The sequence below is a fragment of the Oryctolagus cuniculus genome, chromosome 7, assembly GCF_051225735.1.
Source record: "Oryctolagus cuniculus isolate XC-2025 breed Fujian yellow rabbit chromosome 7, ASM5122573v1, whole genome shotgun sequence".
Taxonomy (NCBI): Eukaryota; Metazoa; Chordata; class Mammalia; order Lagomorpha; family Leporidae; genus Oryctolagus; species Oryctolagus cuniculus.
This window is the reverse complement of record NC_142873.1, coordinates 112,814,433-112,839,656: the sequence shown is the minus strand read 5'-3', so window position 1 is coordinate 112,839,656 and position 25,224 is coordinate 112,814,433. Positions and strand designations below refer to the sequence as shown.

The following is a 25,224-nucleotide window of genomic DNA, read 5'->3' as shown; positions in this document are numbered from 1 at the left end:
TGTTTGTGGCCTTTGCTGTTTAGTTTAATGGGTAATAGACCAAGATAGTAACCAAGTTAGATGTAACTGATTGTTTATGAGAATTTGAGCCACTGAGCAGATCTTCAGAGTTATAGAGAAGCAGTTTTCTTACAAACAGTTAGTTCATTTTTAGATAAAGAACTGCTTGAAGCAAGCAGCTATATCCTGGACTAAGGGGATGCTGATTGAGAGAGACATAGAAAGAGAGAGAGAGAGAGAGAGCGCACGAGAGGAGGGAAACTCTCAAGGGATAAGTATCAAAATCTGCAAAAAGGCTTAAAGAAATAATTTACTTCAATTTTCAAAGGTGCTAAGGACCGGATGCATTTTCCTTGTGAGTAGGAAAGAGGAAATTTTGTGAGAAATGAGATCTTCCCAGAGCAGGTGCTAAAGAAATTAAATCTCACAGGGGATGGCCCAAGGCCAGAATTGGGATCCACATGGTAAGAAGTAAAAGGTATTTATCTGGGCCGAGAGAAGAAAAGGACTGTGGAGAACTGGAATAACATGGGGAAACATGGACGGGATCTCCCTGTGTGGCTCACATACCCTGTGAGTAAAAGGTTTATTCCACCCAGATCTCAGGTGGGATTCCAAGGAACACCTAAGCAGTGGGGAGCTAGCTAGGTGAGCCATTTGTAAGTCACCCTGTGAAGAAGTAGTGCCATCATTTTGTTGTCTAGATCACAAAGTTATAAAGGCAATTCAATTACCTTTTATTCAAGTGTAAAGTTGAAAGAATTTTCAAACGCATTCAAAATTTAAAAAAAATAACACCCATGAGCCTTTGTTGACAAAGTTACCTAATAACAAAATATATTGAACCATGGTGCTTCAAAACAAAAGAACCCTTCAATAGAAAAAACAGGGTCAAATTGTTAATAGAGAGTCCCATGTGGATTTGACTGCTGAATTAAGGTTAAATAACTGACAAAACTGTGGTTTGCAGAATAGAATATGCAATAAATATTATGAATTTCAACAATATAAAATAATTTGATTTAAAAGATGAGATTATTCTGTGATCAGTAATCTCTTGTAAGCCCCGAGAAAGAGTAATGCCACACAAGTGATAGATATGGTCTGTTGTCATACACAGGTCATAGAGTCAACATCCCAGCAGTAATACAAAAAAGAGGACATTTTGTGTATAACAGAGAAGTCAAATAAGAAGAGGTGTTTATATCTGTTAATAAAAGTTAACTAACCAAAGACAAGGAGATGTGCAGGCATAGATGACTTAATATTTTGTTAATTTCAAGAAAGGTACAGATAGCTACTGCCCAATTTGAAAAAAAAAAATTTTTTAAAACATTCTTTCCTCCTTCCCTTAATGTATTTCATGTTTTTATTAGCTTTTGAGGTCCTCGTAAGAATGACTCTTCTTATAAAGAGACAATCAGAGATTCTGTGATCTCTTGGCTTTTTCTGTCATTTGAGTAAAAAAAAAAACAGAAATGTGTGTTTTATGTTAAATGGTATACATACAAAGATTCTGTTTACATATTATTATTTGTACTTAGTTTATCTGTTTGCAATGTGAGGTGTATGAAACAATATTCTTTAAATTTTACAATGCTAATATCTGAGAAATTTGGGATGAGATTTTACTTTATTCTATGAATTTTTTTAGCTGCTTGTTATTCTTAGCATGTATTGCATTTGTAAAAGTAAGAAAGATATTGTTCTATTTAAAAAGAGTGGATACAATTTTATCAAAATAATTTTGGTTCTCTTACCTGCTCTGGTTGGTTGGTAATGGCTATCTGGAGATCCGTGTTAAAAAGGATTTTAAGCTGTATCAGTGCTTGGTGGAAAACAATTCATTGATCAGGAAATCTTCCATGATCTCCCAGAAGGAGTGATGTCACAGAGGCTATAGCCTTAGCTGTGTCACATAGTCCACATTCTAGCAATCTTATGCAAACAAATTTTGTGAACAACATTTAGAAAATCACATAAGACAGCTGTTTATGCCATTCACTCAATAAAGTTGACTGATCAGAGACTTTTAAATGCTAGTTGCTTATATATAGCTCAACAGTATAATACCAGTCTCTCTAGTTTATGTATATTTTAAATTTCTATAATAAATACAAAAATAGAAAATTAGAAGAGAATTCATGTAGAAGCTCCCGTCATTCTGAATAGTATCATCCATAGATACATAAAGGATGTGGTATAACCCCTTAGTCTTATTGAGAGAGGTATTTCCAATAAAATTCTAATTTCAAGTTTACCATACAGACAATTTTTATGCACCCAAAACATTTCAATCTTAAAATTTTTAAATGAGTAAGCAATTTTAGTAAGTAAAAACATATTGTTATTATGGTTATATAACTTAAAGATACTGAAATGCTTGGCATTATAACACGTGATTATTTTTTAAATGTCATGGGTAAACTCTGCAACAGAAAGAAAGTGAGGTGCAATTTAGAGTATGAGAAGGTCACTACACATTTCGTCAGCAAAGTAAGCAGAATTATTTGCTTCTCAACAGTCTTACGAAACTACATGATTAAGGGAGATATTTTGTATCCACAATCCCCAAAATGAGGGACAATTAATGGAGAGGAGAGAGACCTCCAAACTCCCCTAAATTTCATAAACATCTGGCAAATCAAATGTACAAAACAGATGAAAACTCTCAGCATCACTAGCTGTCAGGGAATGCAAATCAAAACCACAATCAGATATCACCTCATTCCTGTCAGGATAGCTAAAATCCAAGAGACAGAGAATAACAATTGCTGGTGAGGATGTGGAGAAAGGGAACACATACACTATTGGAGGAAATGTAAATTAGTGCAGCCGCTTTGGAAAACATAGAGATTTTTTTAATAACTGGAAATAAATTTTCCATATGATCCAGCAATCCCAGTACTGGATATATACCCAAAAGACCAGAACAAGGTGTATTAAACAGATACCTGCATCACCATGCAGATAGCAGCACTGTTCACAATAGCCAAAATATGGAATCAACCAAGCTGCCCACCACTAGATGAATGGTAAAAGGAATTGTGGCATGCATCCACAATGGAATATTATTCAGCTATTAAAAAGAATGAGATTCTACCATTTGCAGCAAAAAGGATGCACCGGAAGACATCATGTTAAGTGAAATAAGCCAGACAACAGAAAGATAAATACTACATGTTTCCCTTTTATGTGGAAGCTAAAATTAAATAAAAGAAAGTCAAAACACAAATACAAAAAAAAAAAAAGACATGTCTGTGTGTATGTATCAGTATTGCTGCAAATATAGTTTTGTCAAACTTTGTTTTATACCTTTGTCAAACGAATGCTTAAGAAGGTTGTACTACGGTGCTGGCGCCGCTGCTCACTAGGCTAATCCTCCACCTGCAGCGCCAGCACCCCGGGTTCTAGTCCCGGTCAGGGAGCCAGATTCTGTCCCAGTTGCCCCTCTTCCAGGCCAGCTCTCTGCTGTGGCCAGAGAGTGCAGTGGAGGATGGCCCAAGTGCTTGGGCCCTGCACCCCATGGGAGACCAGGAGAAGCACCTGGCTCCTGGCTTCGGATCAGTGCACTGTGCCGGCCGCGGTGGCCACTGGAGGGTGAACCAACGGCAAAGGAAGACCTTTCTCTCTGTCTCTCTCTCTCTCTCACTGTCCACCCTGCCTGTCAAAAAAAAAAAAAAAAAAAAAAAAAAAAAAAAAAAGAAGAAGGTTATACTACTATGGTTTTTTTTTTTTTTTTTTTTTTTTTTTGACAGGCAGAGTGGACAGTGAGAGAGAGAGACAGAGAGAAAGGTCTTCCTTTGCCGTTGGTTCACCCTCCAATGGCCACCGCGGCCGGCGTGCTGCGGCCGGCGCACCGCGCTGATCCGATGGCAGGAGCCAGGAGCCAGGTGCTTTTCCTGGTCTCCCATGGGGTGCAGGGCCCAAGCACCTGGGCCATCCTCCACTGCACTCCCTGGCCACAGCAGAGAGCTGGCCTGGAAGAGGGGCAACCGGGACAGAATCCGGCGCCCGACTGGGACTAGAACCCAGTGTGCCTGTGCCGGCGCCGCTAGGAGGAGGATTAGCCTAGTGAGCCGCGGCACCGGCCACTACTATGGTTTTAATACTCTGTGATTACTTTTTTGCTATATAATATGGTCATTTTTCCCTTTGATTATTGTTTATAGCCCTTGCCTACATTTCCACTAAACTAGTGCCTTTTTGCTTGTTACTTGTTGAACTCTTTTTACTGGAGCAGCATGCCCTTAACTACAATGTAAATTACAGATATGTAATCTCAAAAGTGAAGGAGAGAAGGAGGAAAGGGAGAAGATGTGAGGGTGGGAGGGAGCTAACGGAAGGGTGGGAAGGAAAAAAGGAATATCATATTCTGAGAACTGTATTGATAAACTATATTGAACCTGTTAAAAACTTTTTTAAAAATTAAATTAAAAAAAAAGATACTGCAAATTTCTGGCAAGCAGAAGAGGGCCGGCTCGATGGACAACAGCAGCTGTAAGTACACACTCATGAATTTGCCTGCACCGAATTTCCTGGGATGCAGGATGAAAGGAAGCCTTCAGGGCTGCCTAGCAACACTGTTTATGCAAAGGTCCCAAGGACTTGGAGGGAAGAAGAGAAAGAAAACAAAACCCTATTTCTGCAAACAGCCTGCCAGAGACAGGAGCAGGCTAAGTGGTGGGGAGCCCCAGCCTGAGAGCCAGCCCACAGGGCCTGAGCCTGGCCATGTGATACCCAGATTCTGCAGGCTGGGCTCAGACATAGTAAACAGGCTTGGTGGGTCCAGACCGCCCCCAGTGTCCTCCACTAATCAGAGCTCTCCCCAGCTTCTCCATTGTTTTCACAGCTGTTCAGCTGTTGCTGCTAAGGAAGGGAATGGACAGGCCAACTCCAAACCACGGCGCAGGGAATAATACTCTGACCGCAGAGAGGATGCACAAGAAAGAATCTTTTTGGCTGGGTGTTGACTATGGCAGGGTTGGGGGAAGGGAGATGGGGAAGACAGAAAACTCTTAACCCTTGGATGGGCTTGATCAAGTGTAATTGCTTTCCAAAGAGGGGAGACAGTACTCAGAAATAACTCTTCAGTAGCTCCACAATTTTTAAGGGTTGAGTTTTTCCAGTTGAGATCAAATTTGCCCATAAAAACATAATGAGGGGGCCGGCACCGCGGCTCACTAGGCTAATCCTCCGCCTTGCGGCGCCAGCACACCGGGTTCTAGTCCCAGTCGGGGCGCCGGATTCTGTCCCGGTTGCCCCTCTTCCAGGCCAGCTCTCTGCTGTGGCCAGGGAGTGCAGTGGAAGATGGCCCAGGTGCTTGGGCCCTGCACCCCATGGGAGACCAGGAGAAGTACCTGGCTCCTGCCATTGAATCAGCACGGTGCGCTGGCCGCAGCGCGCCAGCCACGGCAGCCATTGGAGGGTGAACCAACGGCAAAGGAAGACCTTTCTCTGCCTCTCTCTCTCACTGTCCACTCTGCCTGTCAAAAAAAAAAAAAAAAAAAAAAAACCATAATGAGGGAATGCTAGCCATTTATCCATCACAGACCACAAAAGCCTGTTTGATCCTCAGCATATTCTGTCATGCTCACCGAACTGAGTGATGCATCCCTGGATCAGGCAGCACTGGGGGAGAAGGAAACGTAACAGTTTCAAAGGAAACTCAGTGAACACTTACTGAGCGCCCGCTGCACACGCAGTCCATATGTGTGTGGTTTCACAAATCCACACTGTAACCCTAGGAAGTAGGGATAGTCATCCCATTTTGTAGTTGAGGACACTAAGGCAATTCCTTTAATACCACTGTATGAGTCTCCAGTGGCACCTGTAACAAATTAATACAGATCAGGTGGCTTAAAGTAATAGGATCAGGCAGGCATTTGGCATAGCTGTTAAAATGTTGATCAGAACACCCACATCCCTTCCACTTCTTATTCCCTTCCTGCTGATCCACACGCTGGGAGGCTACAGCTGATGGCATGCGTTCTTGGGACCCTGCCACCCATGTGGGAGACCAGGATGGAGTTCTTGGTTCCTAGCTTCAACCTGGCCAAGCCCCAGGTGTTGCAGGCATCTGGGAGGTGAACTGACATGGGAAATCTCTCTGTATCTTCTATCCAAATCCCTCTCTTTCAAATAAAAGTAGAAGAACTATTTTTTAAATGTGATGTTACAGAACATAGAGGGGTTACTCTAGTTCATATAGTTCACAATAACCATTTTCACGTTTTAAATCCAATAGAAGAAAGGAGCTCCAAGGCTCCAATCATACTGTAAGGTCAAACATGCAGAAACACTGGTGTGCCTTGATCTGATCAGTACACCCTATATGCAGGTGATAATATGTTGTGTTGTTTCCCATACATATATGCAATTATTTTTAATAAATTTTTAAACAGTTTTTTATCTTACAGTCTGGAGATCAGAAGTCTGAAATCAGTTTTACTGATCTAAAATCAAGGTGTTCTTCCTGAAATCTCCAGGAGAAAATCTGTTTTCTTGCCTTTTCCAGATTCTAGAATCTGCCAAAATTCCCTGGCTCCTGGCCCCTTCCTCCACTTCCAAAGCCAGAAGGAAACATCTTCTTTCTCTATAGTTCCATCCTTATAGCTTCATCCTCTCTCGTAGGGACCTCTTTGTCTACATTTAAGGCCCATCTGGATAACCTAGGATAACAGGCCATTTCAGTATCCTCAGCTCACTCACACATGCTAAGTCCCATTTGCCACAGGTCCCAGAGTCTCTAGAGTTCCTTACTCAGCATTCACATAACCCCCAAATCATATGCATATTTTATTACTATGTTCTCTGTGCATTTCTGTGTGCATCTGTTTATGTTCTGCCTTCAACTTCACTATGAGTGTTCCCAGGAGAGGGATCACATGTTACTCACCTTCACATCTTTAGTTCCTAATAAATAGCATAATGTGCTCTAATAAATATTTGTCATGTTCAACACATGAGTGATAAATCAATAAAAGGAATAAGCATTAATATGACAATATATGTGTCACTCGTCATTTTTTTTTTTTTTGGATAGGCAGATTTAGACAGAGAGAGAGAGAGAGAGAGAGAGAAAGGTCTTCCTCTGCCGTTGGTTCATCCCCCAAATGGCCGCTACAGCTGGCGTGCTGTGCCGATCCGAAGCCAGGAGCCAGGTGCTTCCTCTTGGTCTCCCATGCAGGTGCAGGGCCCAAGGACTTGGGCCATCCTCCACTGCATTCCTGGGCCACAGCAGAGAGCTGGACTGGAAGAGGAGCAACCGGGACAGAATCTGGTGCCCTAACCAGGACTAGAACCCCGGGGTGCCAGTGCTACAGGCAGAGGATTAGCCAAATGAGCCACGTTGCTGGCGTTCACTTGTCATTTCTAGCAATGGGGTATGTGTTGTGTCCCAATAGGTTAAGCTGCTACTGGGGACATCCACATCCCATATCAGAGCACCTGGGATAGAGTCCTGCCTCCACTTTTGGATCCAGTTTCCTGGGTAGCAGCAGATGATGGCCCAAATACCTGGGTCCCTAATAGCCACATGGGAGATCTAGATGATCTAGATGGAGTTCCTGGCTCCTAAGTCCTGGGTTGACCTTGGTCCATCCTTTGCCATGTGGGCCTTTGAGGAGTAAACCAGCAGATGGAAACATCTAGAGAGAGAGAGAGGATACATATATATGTATATATATACATATACACACACACACATATATGTATCCTCTTCCCTTAACATATAATAAAAATGAATAATCTTAAAAAAATAAGTGAACACATACCAATAACTGGTAACCATAATGAAGAATATAAAAAATATCGAATGCTTCTCCATATCTGTCCTTATAAGTCATGCTGATTTAGGACTCCTCCCTTTGTTTACATTGTCTTCCTGCCTGGGATGTCCTTCCTACTTTTATTGATCTGTCTAATCCCTGCTTAAGCTTTCAGACACAGGGCATGCGTTCCTCCTCCTAGAAAGCCTCTCTCTCTCTCTCTCTCTCTCTCATACACACACACACACACACACATACACTCACACACTCACACTCATGGTCTACAGGGCACCAGAGCTGATTGCCCACTCCTCATTTTATAACTTCCCACTGATGTTTAGGATAGGAGCATTTATACCACATAAATTGGCAAATCCGTACCTCAAGGCTTTCTTTTCCAGGAAGCCATTGTTAAATATTTACAGCATCATATTACATGATGGCTGTCCACTTTTTGGGGTGCCTTTTAAAGCAGGAGATCTGTTTCTCTTTCTCTATTGCTATCATAAAACAAAATTCCTGAAAAATATTAGATTTTCAGTATACATAGAAGATAAATAATAATAATTATAAAATCATACAAAGTTTGATTAGTACTTATCTACACAAGAAAATATAAAGCAGGAGTTTTATTTTTTCTATTCCCTGCAGTTGTTTTTCTTTTACTTCCCCAGAAACCTTTTAAGATATACAAACTTAAAGCATTTCATAAATACAACTTTAGTGGCATAGCTGGTTAAGCCTCTGTTTGCGGTGCCAGCATCCCATATGGATACCAGTTAGAATCCCAGCTTCTCCACTTCCCACCCAGCTCTCTTCTTATGTGCCTGGGAAAGCAGAGGAAGATAGCCCAAATGTGTGGGCCCTGCACCCACATGGGAGACCCAGAAGAAGCTCTTGACTCCTGTCTTCAGATCAGCCCAACTCTGGCTGTTGCAGCCATTTAGGGAGTGGACCATTGGATGTAAGATTTCCCTCTCTCTCTCCTTCCCTCTCTGTCTCTGCAGTTGTTTTTCAAGTGCCATCATCACAATCACAGGCTACTGGATTGGTGAAGTTGCCACATAAAGTTGACAAAATGTTAGTCCTTCTAAGAAGTCAGCTTGGTTCAGTAACTGTTGGCTGACCCAACTCCTTGCAGGGGTTATCTTGTACCACTGTATCTTCCAGTGAGTAGGTGCAAGGGCTGCTGGTACAGGAGAGCAGGGTGGCCCATTCCCCCTTGACCATTCACTTTCATGCTCATGTGCATTGCTTTCTCTCCCATGTCTTGTCCTAACTTCAGGCTGACGGTTCATAGGCGAGCAGTCTACTTCCTGTTTCTCAAGAGAATGTAAGGAGCATGCTTATGAGTTTGGTGACCTTTATTGCTTCTCCCTCATTGCCTATACACTCATGATCAATATACTCATCTAAGATAGTAAGGTACTACTTGTCCAGCCAGCATGACCCAGTCCTATGCATATGAACCCTGAGGCTCTTGGGAACATCTTTAGTCTGACTCCAGCCCATATGCTTGAACAACTGCAGTAGACTCTGGCGAACTTGTAGACCTCCAATCTCCTTGCCTCATCATCTCAAACTCAAGGCCAGTGGAAGCAAGTGTGTCTATTTGCTGTTCCTCAAGAATCTACAACAATAGACGGCACACTCTTTGCCCCTACGCAATGTTCTGCACCACTTCTTACTCCAAACTCTAGGATCTTAGGAGGATATCTTAAACCTAGCAAACTCCCATCTGCAGAATGAGTTAACAGTTTCCCATTCTTTCAGAAATGCCAAGAAATCAATTAAAGAGGGGAAAGGAAGCTAACTTTAACGCCCTACATTAAATTCATTTTCCAAAGTAATCCCTCAGCCCCTATCCCCAATTTATATATTGAGACAATGACGGGGGCTGTCATATGGTTGATTTTGGAGTGTCATGCTATGAAAATCAACATGTAACCAGTGCTAGGCACTATAGCAGGTATCTCCATGACATTTAGAAAGTAAAGTAGAATCAGCTTTTGTTCATAGCTTGTGACTTGCCTCCACACTATTTTTCTTCCCCATATCATATTTGCTTATGCCAACCACTCTGAATGGTATTATAGAGATATTCTGTCACAATTATACAAATAGGGATATTTAGTATAACAAAATTAAATAATTTCTCAATTTGAAATAGTCAGTGAGGTGTAAAGTAAAATTCAAGTAGAAGTTGATTTAACTAATCAACAAAAAAATGAGGTTTTTAAGACCTGTTCTTTTTATTTTCTTTAACTTTTATTTAATGAATATAAATTTCCAAAGTACAGCTTATGGATTACAATGGCTTCCCCCCCATAACATCCCTCCCACCCGCAACCCTCCCCTTTCCCACTCCCTCTCCCCTTCCATTCACATCAAGATTCATTTTTCGATTCTCTTTATATACAGAAGATCAGTTTAGCATACATTAAGTAAAGATTTCAACAGTTTGCTCCCACACAGAAACATAAAGTGAAAAATACTGTTTGAGTACTAGTTATAGCATTAAATCTCAATGTACAGCACACTAAGGACAAAGATCCTACATGAGGAGTAAGTGCGCAGTGACTCCTGCTGTTGACTTAACAAATTGACACTCTTGTTTATGGCCTCAGTAATCACCCTAGGCTCTTGTCATGAGCTGCCAAGGCTATGGAAGCCCCCTGAGTTCACTGACTTTGATCATATTTAGACAAGGCCATGGTCAAAGTGGAAGTTCTCTCCTCCCTTCAGAGAAAGGTACCTCCTTCTTTGATGACCCGTTCTTTCCACTGGGATCTTACTTGCGGGGATCTTTCAGTTAGGTTTTTTTTTTTTTTTTTCCAGAGTGTCTTGGCTTTCCATGCCTGAAATACTCTCATGGGCTTTTCAGCCGGATCCGTGTGCCTTAAGGGCTGATTCTGAGGCCAGAGTGCTGTTTAGGACATCTGCCATTCTATGGGTCTGCTGTGTATCTCACTTCCCATGTTGGATCATTCTCTCCTTTTTTTATTCTATCAGCTAGTATTTGCAGACACTATTCTTGTTTATGTGATCCCTTTGACTCTTCGTCCTTTCATTATGATCAATTGTGAACAGAAATTGATCACTGGGACTAGTGAGATGGCATTGGTACATGCTACCTCGATGGGATTGAATTCGAATCCCCTGGTATGTTTCTAACTCTACCGTTTGAGGTAAGTCAGCTTGAGCATGTCCCAAATTGCACATCTCATCTCTTCCCTCTCTTATTCCTACTCTTATATTTAACAGTGATCATTTTTCAGTTAAGTTTCAGCACTTAAGAAGAATTGTGTATTGATTACAGTATTCAACCAAAAGTATTAAGTAGAACAAACAAAAAAATACTAAGAGGGATAACATATCAAGTTGCTCATCAACAGTCAGGGTGAGGGCTGATCAAGTCACCGTTTCTCCTAGTGTTCATTTCACTTTAACAGGTTTCCTTTTTGGTGCTCAGTTAGTTGTCACCTGTTCTTTTTAAAACATTGACTTATTTATTTTAAAGGCAGAGAAAGAGAGGGAAAGAGAAATGACTGTAATAGTCAGAAGTGAGCCAGGCAAAAGGCAGGAGCCAGGAACTCCAGAAGATTCTTTCATAGATGGCAGGGGCCCAGGTTCTTGGACCATCATCTGCTCCCTTCCCAGTTAAGCTATCAGAAACAGAGCAGCTGGGATTGAAACCAATGTTCTAATGTCGAATGCTGGCATCCCAAAAGCAGCTGAATGTACTGCACCACAGTGGTGGCCCCAAAACCTGAGTTCTTAACTACGTCTCCCTTCTACATCTAAAATCTGCCATCCCAAATCTGCCTCCTTCTGTGTAGCTTCCTCTGGCTTTCCGTAAGTACTTCTCATGAAGGTTATATTATTAAGTATTGTTTTAAGCATATGTTGCTGCCTGGAAGGCAAGCTTATTAGCTCTTTTCATTATAAAAGTTCTTGTTCTTTGTTGGCAAGAATACAGGGGTCACCAAAACAGCAAGCAGGAAGAGATTTAAATCGTAAAGCAGCTTTCCAAATTCCTTCAGGGCTTGCCCTGTTCTAGCTAAGGTAAGGGAAGTTCTCAGCTCATGGAGATACTCCCAACCCTGTCTCCAGGAAAGGTCTTGGCTTCCAGAATGCATATAAGTGTCTGACACTGACACAGGTTCTGGACCCCCACCAAAGACAGATAACTGTGTAACACCTTATGCTGGCCCTATTATTGTATTCTGAATTCCTGTTCCAGGCCCTTGCCTTTAACCAAGAGAAACACTTGAAGTACAGGCACAAATATAGTGCACAAGGTGATAAAATGTATTTAAAAGGTGAGGAAAACACACACATATGTGGGCATTTCTCAGGAATAGAGTGAGCCAAGAATGGAAAAGGATGTGGAAGGGTGGTTCACGGATGATGCCTCAGCACCTTATCTTGTCCTCATCTACAGAGAGGGAGGGAGGGACAAAGAGAGGGAGAGGGGGAGAGAGAGAACCCCCCCCCCCAGTTGCCTGCCTATGATGAGGTTAAAAAGGGGAGTGGTGAAGGGAGGCACATCCAGGAAAGGGGCTATTTGACAGGTAGACAGAAAGAATTACTTATGATAGGGGGCTGAGGGATTGGCTTCCAACTTATACCCTTAATCTAGCTGCCCGCCTTATCCCATATCAATATCAGTGAAAGGTACTGGCATTTGCTGGATTTTCAAAAGGAACCACTGGTCCCACAGCTTCCAGCTCTCCTCCCCGCCTCTCCTTGCCATGACCCTCACTAACCACTACTGAAGGTCACGCCATTTCTAGGGCTGCTCCCTCATATGGACTAAGTCACATAAAATATTTCTATAATCTTTTCCCCACTCATGCATCATACAGAAGCACCAATTTCCAAAATTCTATGAGCCCCATCCTGGTGCTACAATGGCTTTAGAGGTAAAATTGCCCCTCTTCAGTAAGAAGATGCCCAAGACAGTCTTCCCTCACCACCCAAGAGTGAAGAACAACCCAAAAGAAGTATCTGTGCAAGAGTTTATAACCTCTTTTTCCCTTCCCATCCATAATTAATTCCAACCACAAAGGTAAAATTTACAAAAATAAATCAGTGAAAATAAAAATCCATTTCAAATAATTTTTTGTTTTTATATATATTTTATATTTATAATATTATATTTATATATTATAAATATTTTTTATATTTTATATATTTTATCATATATTCCAAATCACCACTACCAAATTTAATCCAATTGACACTAAGAGCTCAAGGCATAAGACTTACACATTGTGTGTATGGGTGTATATGTGTGTGTGTGTGTGTGTGTGTTCTTTAAAACAAGAAATAAAAACTGGCATTCAAAATAAATTAATTTTAAGTTATGGATCTTCACAAATGCAACATTTTGTTAGTTACTACAGATCCACAAAAATGGTTGCTCATAATTACATGAAATAGAAGATATGGTTGCATATTAATGTGTTCGGCATCTTGTGCAGAGCCTCCATGAGAAAGGCTGCCAAGGATGTTAAAGTTACCTTGCAGAGACCCACGGCCCATGGTGTGTCCTTATCCAAAATCATCTCCTCTTCAGGAGTGAAGAAGAGAATGGGGTAAGCGCTCCCCTCCATTATGGGTTACAAGGTGTCTCATCACCTACCCCATACTGTATCTCCACCCCCCTGAATACTGAGCCCTGCCCTAAGCTTTTCACACTGTGGCCTGATCTTTCTGTCTGTATCTCCCCTCACCTCCCTCTGGGTCTCCCAATCCCCTAGTAACTGCAGATATTGTATAATATTACCAACATCATTTATTTCAACTGAGTAAGCACAGATGTCTCCCAAAAGGGAGACACTCATCTCAAGGAGCCAGGAGCCAGTCTATGGGCAAATACTGAGAACCACCACAGGCAAACAATAACATTCACATAATATTACTCCCTTTGTGCCAAATGTGTTCTAAGCATTCTTCTATACCATTAATTCTATTATTCTATTATACTATATTACATTATTATTATTTATCAAATAAGAAGCCTTCAAAAGAGAGAGTAACTACTCAGCACAAGATCCCACAGGAGGAAAGCGGTTATAAGGCTTACCTGACCACTACACTGTCTCACTGTGTGATCCCAGAAGGAGGACCCCAACTCTAGTGTGAGGATGGCAGATGAAACCAGGCAGCCTAATACCACATACATCTGAACACCTTCCTGAAAGAGAACTGTTTCCGTATTATTCCTATCATGTGATTTAGATGGAGAGGCTCATTGATAGAGCAGCTCAGCCTATTCTCTAACACACCGGGTCTCAAAACCTTCCATCTACTACAGCATGCTGACTCTTTGTATAGCAAATGCCTCCCTCTGACTCTCTCTCTCTCTCTCAAAATCTGCATATCTACCCACACACTTGTCTCAGATCCCATCTCTTCTATACAATCCCAGCTCTCAGAAAATGGCTTTTCCCTGCCTTCTCAGCACTTCTGCTACCAAACTCTTCATCATTTAATCACACAAGGCTGGGTTCAGCTAATCAATTGCTCATTGTGGTCTTACCATCAAGCAAGATCTGAAGAACAATCCTTGAGAGAACAGAATAAACCTTAGGTAACACACTTGTGGATTCCCAGGGTCTGAGATTAAATTCCTGCACCCTGTTTCCCAGTTCTGACACCATGGATAAACTAATTTTTTTCCGTACTTTAATATCAACTATAAAACGGGGCAATAGCAGATTGCCAGGAACCTTAAATAAGCCAATAATTCATGTAATTCCACATTGAATTTGAATAGAGTTGGTCATACAAGTTTGGATTTTTTTTGTTGTTGTTATTTAAGAGTTACACATTAAAAATCTAACTCTGTGGCCTTCCATTTGAATCTTCCATGTCAATCAACTATCATTTATAAGAACAAACTATGAAAAAAAGCTTACTATGTGCAAAGAAATGGGCTAAGTAGGGGTCTGGTTTTTCCCTCTGCCAACTTTATTTGAGCCTGGGGTACTGCTAAACGGAGGGAAAAAAAATACATGTGCAAGTGATATCACATTATTTCCAGAACTATAAACTATGGAACAGATTGCATTTGCAATATTTGTTTGAAATAGGCCTATATTAAGTTAAACCCCAGGGACTAGTCACTGCAACTAACCCATCAAAAACAACCAGGGCAAGGAATTGGAGGCTCCTGATATAATCTGTATATTTATAGGAGGCTTTGCTTCAAAAAGGTAGCTCCAACCCCGGATCTCAAGACCTTTCTTTGAACTCATGGCTGCAGCATAATTGACAGAGAGAATTAAAGGGGATATGAAGACCTGGGACTGAACTTTTTCAATAGTCTCAGCTCAGCTCACATTGCTCACGATATTAGAGGCTGCCGTGATGATATTAAATGATGCCGCACTGACAGAGATTAACAGAGTATGCAATTAGATTTAAATGCTGTAATTGGAACATGCTGTTAAGTGCCTACCATCAGTCCTGGGTCTCCCCTGATGGCAAGCAATCCTCTCCTTGGGTTGCTCTGCAAAGTTAACACTGTCCTCACCTGCAACAAATCCTCTGCCACTTATGCAGAGAGAGAGAGAGACAGGGAGAGAGATACAGAGAGAGAGACAGAGAGAGAGAACCAGGCCTGACGTGAATATTAAATCATCATGCAATGTTCTGCACAGGTCCAATGTGCGTAAAGTTGAAAAATGCTTTCCATCCAGTTAGATCATTGAGCTTTAAAAGCAGACTAGGAGGAGAGGAGAGCTACTGCAGTGATGCAGCTGAGGATTGAAAGTCGTACTCAGGGTCTGCTGAGCTACTCTGTGGATGAACCCAGAATCTAAACCAGGTCACTGGATTCCAACTTTGCCTCCTAACATGCCATGTTGTTTCCATAGCTTTTGATCTGAAATACAATTTTGCCTGCTGAATGCTTCTCTCTAAGGAAGTGCAGATCTTCAGGCCCATGAAATGAGGAGTTAGCACATTTAGATATGCACCATCCTTGCCCCCACAGGTTTCCACTAACAGTATTGCCTTTATTTTTTTCCAGTGTTGCCTTTATTAATCCCCGACTTTTTGAGATTGAGGTAATCAGTCACCACATGCTAGCTAAGTAACTACTAGGTGTCACAACATTGAAAAGCACCAACAGCGAAATACAAAAGTGGATCTTGAACTCTCACTTAGGGCCAGATGGGATCAACCCTGGCAAGCGCCAGGCACAGGACTGGATGGAGTCTGAAAAGATGCCTTGGCCTTCTTGGGATCTTGCACACCCAGAGACTAGAAGCGCACCTGGTTTCCAGGGCCGTAGCCCTCAAGGTATGATGGGCAGGGACAGGCTACAGCCTTCCTGGAAGACTGCTGAAAACCCCAAGTTTCACACTGAAACAGGAGTTTTCTAGCACATAACTTTCTCTAGAAAAGAAACTTAACTTTTTTTTTAATAATTATTTTAAATTGTCTCAAAATCATTACCACTACAGCAGCATACAATTCCTATTAATTGTCTGATAAAGTATTTTTTTAACTTTTATTTAATGAATATAAATTTCCAAAGTACAGCTTATGGACTACAATGGCTTCCCCCCCATAACGTCCCTTCCACCCGCAACCCTCCCCTTTCCCACTCCCTCTCCCCTTCCATTCACATCAAGATTCATTTTCATTTCTCTTTATATACAGAAGATCAGTTTAGTATACATTAAGTAAAGATTTCAACAGTTTGCTCCCACACAGAAACATAAAGTGAAAAATACTGTTTGAGTACTAGTTATAGCATTAAATCTCAATGTACAGCACACTAAGGACAAAGATCCTACATGAGGAGTAAGTGCACAGTGACTCCTGTTGTTGACTTAACAAATTGACACTCCTGTTTATGGCCTCAGTAATCACCCTAGGCTCTTGCATGAGCTGCCAAGGCTATGGAAGCCCCCTGAGTTCACTGACTCTGATAATTTTTAGACAAGGCCATGGTCAAAGTGGAAGTTCTCTCCTCCCTTCAGAGAAAGGTACCTCCTTCTTTGATGACCTGTTCTTTCCACTGGGATCTCACTCGCGGAGATCTTTCATTTAGGTTTGTTTTTAACTTTCTTAACTTTCTCTAGAGAAAAAAGCCCCAAAGATTACCCACGGTTTGAAGTCATTTGGTTTGCTTTGGAAAGAACCATGCATTTGCTAAAGAACTCAAAGTAACCTGATGCAGCCTACAGATGCTGGAGGTGTCCTCCAGGCTGGAGCAGGACAGCCCCAGGAGCTCTGGCCAGGGTCCTTCACTGGCCTTTCTGTCTCCCTCTGTGTGTCCAGCTGAGACTCTGCTTCCTCCTGTCACAGACAGGAGAGCCCAATGCCAACATGGCCAAGTTCTTAAACAGACTCAGTGACTATCCATGTTTGCTAGGTTCACAGGGAAAGGAATTAAGAAAAATGACCCACTGGACATAGCTGAAGGCACTTGGAAACTGTGGAAAGTGGGAGCTTCATAGGTGACCCCGTGGTGACAGATGTGAAGGGTGCCCTTTGATGCTCTTTTCCTGAAGATTGAACCCAGAGAAGGCTGGAAACAGCCCTTTCATCCAAACCCAGCTTTAGTTCACACCCCTGACACTTCCCTCCAAGGACTATGTCCCACTGGCAATTCTGCCCCAACTCTCCCATGCTGTCCTTGATCTTGGAGGAAGTAGAGATAAGTCCACAACGCACAGAAGAAAAGTAAAGTGATCGCTACAATGATAAAAGCCATGCAAATAAAAAAAAAAAGATTGAAAGTGTGAAAACTTAGAAGAAAGAATGGTGACTATTTCTTATGTGGGACTCAATTTGCCATCTTATAAAATGTAAGTATAAAAGCAATGGCTGAGGGACTGACACTGTGGTATAGTGGGTAAAGCCACCACCTAGAGTGCCAGCATCCCATATGGGCACCGCTTCAAGTCCCAGCTGCTCCACTTCTGATCCAGCTCTCTGTTATAGCCTGGGAAAGCAGTGGAAGTTGGTTGAAATGCTTGGGCCCCTGCACCTATATGGGAGACCTGGAAGAAGTGCCTGGCTTTGGATAGGCCCAGTTTCAGCTGTTGTGGCCATTTGGGGAGTGAACCAGTGGATGGAAGATTTCTCTCTCTCTCTCTCTCTCTCTCTCGCTCTCGCTCTCACTTGCTCTCTTTCTGCCTCCACCTCTCTGTAACTCTTTCAAATAAATAAATAAATATTTAAGAATTTTTTAAAAAAATGGCTGACATTTGCCATGAAAATTATTATGTGCCACAGTTGGCATGGATTCCACTGTCTTTCTCTCCAGGTCATTCACAAGAGGCAGGGTTAATTGGATGAATATCTAGATCCACACCCCCTCCCCCCAGCTTCACTCAGAAAGAGAATTTGGGAGGAGTTAAAAGTTATATTTTATATGGTTCAAAATTCAATGAGTAGAATAATGTATTGAACGAAAAATTTCTTTTTCAGGTCACCCAGCCACTCAGTATGCCTCTATTCAAAGGAAATAATAAAAAAGCAAAAAGAATTACAGTCACTATTATGAGTCCTTTAAGGACTCATTCAGAGATATCAGAGATATTTTTAATAAATGAAGAAGCAAATATGAGTTTTATTCTTTTCCCCATTTTCCTCACCACATTCATGATTCTGTATCTTGATTTTTAACTGAAAAATGCAACTTAGAGATCTTCCTCTATGGGTTTGTAAAAGTCCCAGTTGCTGAATTCCATTTATTTTTTTTATTTTTTTAACTTTTATTTAATAAATATAAATTTCCAAAGTACAACTTTTGGATTATAGCATTTTCCCCCCATAACCACTCTCCCACCCACAAACCATCCCATCTCCTACTCCCTCTCCCATCCCATTCTTCATTAAGATTCATTTTTAATTATCTTTATATACAGAAGATCAACTTAGTATATACTAAGTAAAGATTTCAACAGTTTGCACCCACATTGAAACACAAGGCATAGAGTACTATTTGAAGATTAGTTTTACCACTAATTCACATAGTACAATACATTAAGTACAGAGATTCTACATGGGGAGTAAGTGCACAGTGACTCCCATTGTTGTTTTAACAATTGACACTCTTATTTATGATGTCAGTAATCACCTGAGGCTCTTGTCATGAGTTGACAAGGCTATGGAGCCTCGTGAGTTCACCAATTCCGACTTTATTTAGACAAGGCCATAGTCAAAGTGGAAGTTCTCTCCTCCTTTCAGAGAAAGGTACCTCCTTCTTTGATGGCCCGTTCTTTCCACTGGGATCTCACTCACAGAGATCTTTCATTTAGGTCATTTTTTTTTTTTTTTTTTTTTTTTTTTTTTTTTTGCCAGAGTGTCTTGGCTTTCCATTCCTGAGAAACTCTCATGGGCTTTTCAGCCAGATCCGAATGCCTTAAGGGCTGATTCTGAGGCCAGAGTGCTGTTTAGGACATTTGCCACTCTATGAGTCTGTTGTGTATCCTGCTTCCCATGTTGAATCGTTCTCTCCTTTTTCATTCTATCAATTATTATTAGCAGACACTGGTCTTGTTTATGTGATTCCTTTGACACTTAATCCTATCTTTACAATCAGTTGTGAACTGAAACTGATCACTTTGACTAGTGAGATGGCATTGGTACATGCCAACTTAATGGGATTTGGAGTCCCATGGCACGTTTCTAACTCTACCATTAGGGGTAAGTCCGAGTGAGCATGTGCCGAACTGTACATCTCCTCCCTCTCTTATTCCCACTCTTATTTTTAACAGGGATCAATTTTAAGTTAAATTTAAACACCTAAGAATAACTTTGTGTTAAGAGTTCAACCAATGGTATTAAGTTGAACAAGAAAATACTAAAAAGGAATATAATAGTAAGCTGTTCTTCGACAGTCAGGAAAAGGGCTGATAAAGTCATTGTTTCTCATAGTGTCAGTTTCCTTCTACAGGTTTCCTTTTATGTGCTCAGTTAGTTGTCACAGATCAGGGAGAATATATGATATTTTTCCCTTTGGGACTGGCTTCTTTCACTCAGCATAAGTCCTCTTTTGGTGAGTACTTATGTTATTTCCAATCTTTTGCTGTGGAAAATAATATTGCTATGTCACTTTTCATACAGGAAGCTATATTGCTACTCCAATTTCCTAAAATTGAAATTGCAGGACCAATGAATAGATGCATTTTTAATTCTGTTTGATATTTTTAAAACTGCGTTCATCTGTCCCATGTAAGCATATTGTACCTCTATCCCCCTGTAAACTGCACATATCAGTGTTTCCCACAATCCTGGCACTCTGACACATAATCAACTTGAAAAATTGGTGAAAATCACATAGCAGTGTAATTTTAATTTTCACTTCCCCAACTATGCAAAAGTATAGACTCTTTTACAAGAGTCTCTAGGCTTAGAGTATCCTTTTATATGACTTGTCTATGCACATATTTCAGTGGATTGATGATCTTTTCAATATTGATTTGTAAGAATTATTTATACCGGCACCGCGGATCAATAGGCTAATCCTCCACCTAGCAGCACCAGCACGCCGGGTTCTAGTCCCTGTCGGGGCGCCAGATTCTGTCCGGATTGCCCCTCTTCCAGGCCAGCTCTCTGCTGTGGCCCGGGAAGGCAGTGGAGGATGGCCCAAGTGCTTGGGCCCTGCACCCCATGGGAGACCAGGAGAAGCACCTGGCTCCTGCCTTCGGATCAGCGCGGTGCGCCGGCCGCAGTGCACCAGCTGTGGCGGCCATTGGAGGGTGAACCAACGCAAAAGGAAGACCTTTCTCTCTGTCTCTCTCTCTCTCACTATCCACTCTGCCTGTCAAAAAAAAAGAATTATTTATATATTAGTAATATTAGTCTTTTGTGATAAATTACAGATATTCTGCCTATGGTCATTTTTCTTTTGACTCTGCTTAGAGCACTTTTTGTAGACCAACATTTAAAACATATATATACATGTATATATATATGTTTTAATATATATGTTTTATATATATATATATATAAACTTCTCTTCTGGCCTTCTGTTTTGTGTGATAGTTGAAAAGATGTTTCTCATTCATGGATTATAACGTGGTTCACATGTGTTTTCTTCTATAACTTTTATGATTTTATCTTTCACTTTTAAATGCTTGATCCATTTGGAATTCATCTTGGTATACAGTGTGAATGTGAATCCAATTTCTCTTCAAATTGTTACTAAGCTATTAGATCATGAACTATGAACTAACCTGTTCCTACCCCACCTCCAAGTACACACACACACATACACACACTGATTTGAGCCACTGATTTTATTATATATAGATTTTAATACATATTTGAGTTCAATGTACATTTAGAATGTCTGTCTATTGATATGTTTTAATATTTCCTAAAACAAGTTGTCTCTTATTGTTCTGTTTTTCTCTCATATTATTATTTCTTTCTTTTTCAAAAAGTCTTTTGGGGGCTGGATGTAAGGCCAGAATGCAGCAACTCGTGGTGATAGAACCAGAGGGAGAACATGGTGTGGGTCCAGACTGGAGCCCTGAGGGCTGGCATTTGCTGGTGGTTACTCACGGATCCAGTGAAAATGGAGGGGGACTTTGATTCCCCTCAATCTCTCTAAAACAGCACCTACTGTTCAGCTGATCAAGGGCAGGCACCATTTTGGATTAGGGCAGCAGCCTCCACTGACTTTAAGCCTGGCTGGGAAGTAGCTGGGCAGCCACATGGGATGTGGAACACTCATACCGGCAGTCTCCAAGGGTAAAACGCCTAGGTGGAGCTACCTCAGGGAACATCTGCCTCTTTGTTGAGGGACAGGCTGGCAGGACGGAGAAAAACCTCTGGACCAAACAACTGTGGGAGCCTTGTGTGCTGAGACCTCAGGAATCCATGGATTACATTAGAAAGTGGAGGTTGTAGCTGGGAATTGAGTTCTACCACACTCAACTTGGGCATTATCCTGAAAACTCTCCACACCCTACAGCATTGACCAGAGCTCCCTGGCAATACATACCACTCAATTCTTGGTATTCACTGGAAGTGAAAACGTTACACTAAACTACAGAAGCATAGCCCAGAGATAAAAGCCATCAAAAGAAAAAATACTCCGCAAATACCTAAAAATAAATGCAGAAACTCAAGAAACAAGAATAAGGAAGACACCATGACTCCCCGCAAAGGAACACAACAACATTTCAGTATTAGAATGTGAAGATGAAGAGATGGATGAAATGCCAGAAATGGAATTCAAAAAAATTAATCATAGGATTACTCAAAAGTAATCAAAATTAAATCCACAAACTAAAGAAAACTATACATGGCATGAAAGAAAAATTTTCCCATGAAAATGAAATTTTAAAAAGAAATCAAAATGAAATATTAGAAATGAAGCATTCACTAGACCAAATAAAAAATGCAGTGGATAGCCTTTACAGAAGACTTGGTGAGGCAGGAGAAAGAATATCCAAACTATAAGACAAATCTTTGGAAATCTTGCAGTCAGAAAAAAAAAATAAGAAAATAGTAAAAATTAAGAGTGGGACTCCAAGAAGGAGGGGGAGGAAGGCTTGAAACATGGACAGTAGAGAAGGTAAGTGGGGAATGCCACTAGGTTCCTAAATCTGTATATATGAAATATATGAAACTTGTATAACCGAAATAAAAAAAAAATTAAAAATGTGAAAATAATTTGTTTCTTCTCATTGAGATCACTACAATGCCAAGCACAAAACAGGTATACAAACAATGTTTGCTAAATGAGTAAATACATGAACAAACATTTACTGGACAATAGGAGGCACATGACATAGTGCAGGAAGCAAAACTCACCTGGAGGTGTCCAGAGACTAATGTCATAGGCTAGAAAGTGTGGAATTTGGACCCAGCCTAATTTCATCCCTGCTCCCCTGGTGAGTCAAAGATCATAGACAAGGTACTTAAGTCAGTTTTCTCATCTGTAAAATGGGGGGAATAATGCGTAGCAGGCAGTTTGAGGTGAACATTGATTGCAATAACCTATGTAGTAAGCAAGCTTATTGTTTGGTGTGTGGCAGACTGTTTTTTAAAATATAATTTCTTCCCCCACTCTTTCCTCTTACTCCTTCATCAAGAACTATACACTGCAGTATAGGGGATAAAGCAAGAACTACACACACATGCACATTACAGTTTTAAGAAGACAATGGTGGTAGAGGGGCCGGCACTATGGCGCAGCAGGTTAACGCCCTGGCCAGCTCTCTACTATTGCCTGAGAAAGCAGTGGAAGATAGTCCAGGTCCTTGGGCCCCTGCACCCACGTGGGAGACCCAGAAGAAGCTCCTGGCTCCTGGCTACACATTGGCACAGCTCCGGCTAATTGGGGAGTAAGCCATCAGATCAAAGACCTCTCTCTCTCTCTCTCTCCCTCTCTCTCCCCCCACCTTCCCTCTGCCTCTGCCTCTGCCTCTGCCTTGCCTCTCTCTGTGTAACTCTGACTTTCAAATAAATAAATAAATCTTAAAAAAAAAAAAAAAGACAATGGTAGAAGCATTAAGTTCAGGCAGGCGCTGCGGCTCAATAGGCTAATCCTCCACCTGCGGCGCCGGCACACCGGGTTCTAGTCCCGGTCGGGGCTCCAGATTCTGTCCCGGTTGCCCCTCTTCCAGGCCAGCTCTCTGCTGTGGCCCGGGAGTGCAGTGGAGGATGGCCCAAGTCCTTGGGCCCCGCACCCCATGGGAGACCAGGAGAAGAACCTTGCTCCTGCCTTCAGATCAGTGCGGTGTGCTGGCTGCAGCGCACCAGCCGCGGTGGCCATTGGAGGGTGAACCAACGGCAAAAAGGAAGACCTTTCTCTCTGTCTCTCTCTCTCACTGTCCACTCCGCCTGTCAAAAAGAAGAAGAAGAAGAAGAAGAAGAAGAAGAAGAAGAAGAAGAAGAAGAAGAAGAAGAAGAAGAAGAAGAAGAAGAAGAAGAAGAGGCATTGAGTTTAGAACCAGGTAGACCTAGGTTCTAACTCCAGGTCAGCCACCATCTAACTGGGAAATATCAGCATATTACATAAATCACTAAATCTCAGTTCCCTTCTCTGTAAAATGGGTATAATAATACTATTTCTTCTCAGGTGAAGCATCTAGTACAAAGCAGCAGTGATACCCCCAGTGTCCTTGCTCTTTACTGATAGTTGCACAGATGACAACTGAAAGATGGATTCTCTACTGGCTGCCAAGAATTCCCTTTAGTCAGAGCCCCTCTCATGGAGTGAAGATTTCCTGCTGTCTGATCAAGAGATGCACCAACAGGAAGGTTCCTCCTTCTCGGCTTTCCTCACTGACCTCCAATCCTCCCGGCCACGTGGATTCCTCACTGTAGTACTTAATCATATGCTGTCATATACGGTTACTCAACTTGTTGGTGCGTTATGTTCTACTTACTAAAGTACCTTACCTCACACTGTGCTTTTATCTCTCAAAGCATCTTTCATTGGATTGAACCCAATGTTGGCAAGGACTTAAATGCTGTAAATCATGTAATTTTAGGGTTGGAATGTTACTGAAATGTGTGATATATGAGTCTGCTCAACTACACAGTTGATTAAGCTGAAAAACTGCACTGAAGGATTCTGTTTCCCAGGGCAAACATTTGGCATCTCCTTTATAACGTGACTTTGGATGCCTGCGTCTCATATGGGAGTGCTTGTGTTTGAGTCCCAGCTCTGCTCCCAAACCCAGCTTCTTGCTAATGCTACCCTGAAAGGTAGTAGCTGATGGCTCAAGTAGCTCGGTTCTTACTACCCACGTGGGACACTGAGACTGAGTTCCTGGCTCCAGGTTTCTACCTGGCTCAGTCCCAGTTCTTGCTGCTCACATAGGGAGTGAACTAGCAAATAGGAGACATCTCTCTCTCCATATATACATAAATATACATATATAATATGAGAGTACCACATATACAAAAATATATATGAGCGTACCATCTATCTATCTATCTATCTATCTATACCCACCCTCCCCCCCGATTCCATTCAAATAAATTAAATATTTTTTTAAAAAGAGATTTGACTTCTCATCATCATTTTCTTCCCTCCAACCCCGGGCCTTTGCATGGCTGTTCTTTGACCCTGAAAGACTCTTTCCCATTCCCTGTCTTCTTGTGTTTTAGTTCTACTACAATATTCGAAACTCTCACATGACTTGCCTTCCCACTAGGAAGCGTTCTCTGACCCCCAGGATAGATCAATATCCCCCTACAATATGAGTATGTCATTATAACTTGTGCACTCTTCCTCTATATCACAGTTACTCATATTCATTTTTGTGACTTTGAAAAATAAACATTTTTCTTACCCACTAGGCTATAAAATCCATATGATCAGAAACAAGTTTGCTCATAATATTGTCACCAACACAACTTTTAATAGACGTGTGTTGAACTAATTAGTTAAGAGATCAAACAACTACTAAGTACTTTCAGTAACATTATTTTAACACTCTCTAAATCACTGGATCCTCAT

General features: G+C 41.4%; 1 long non-coding RNA gene across 1 annotated transcript in view; it reads right to left on the bottom strand.

The window, feature by feature from the left end:
• LOC149125694 (uncharacterized) overlaps nucleotides 1-14,049 on the bottom strand; it is a 104,646-nt gene extending 90,597 nt beyond the window's left edge. Inside the window, exon 1 of the long non-coding RNA XR_016237328.1 lies at nucleotides 13,861-14,049. This is a non-coding gene — a long non-coding RNA (uncharacterized LOC149125694). The remainder of the gene's footprint in view (nucleotides 1-13,860) is intronic.
• Nucleotides 14,050-25,224: the final 11,175 nt, after the last annotated feature.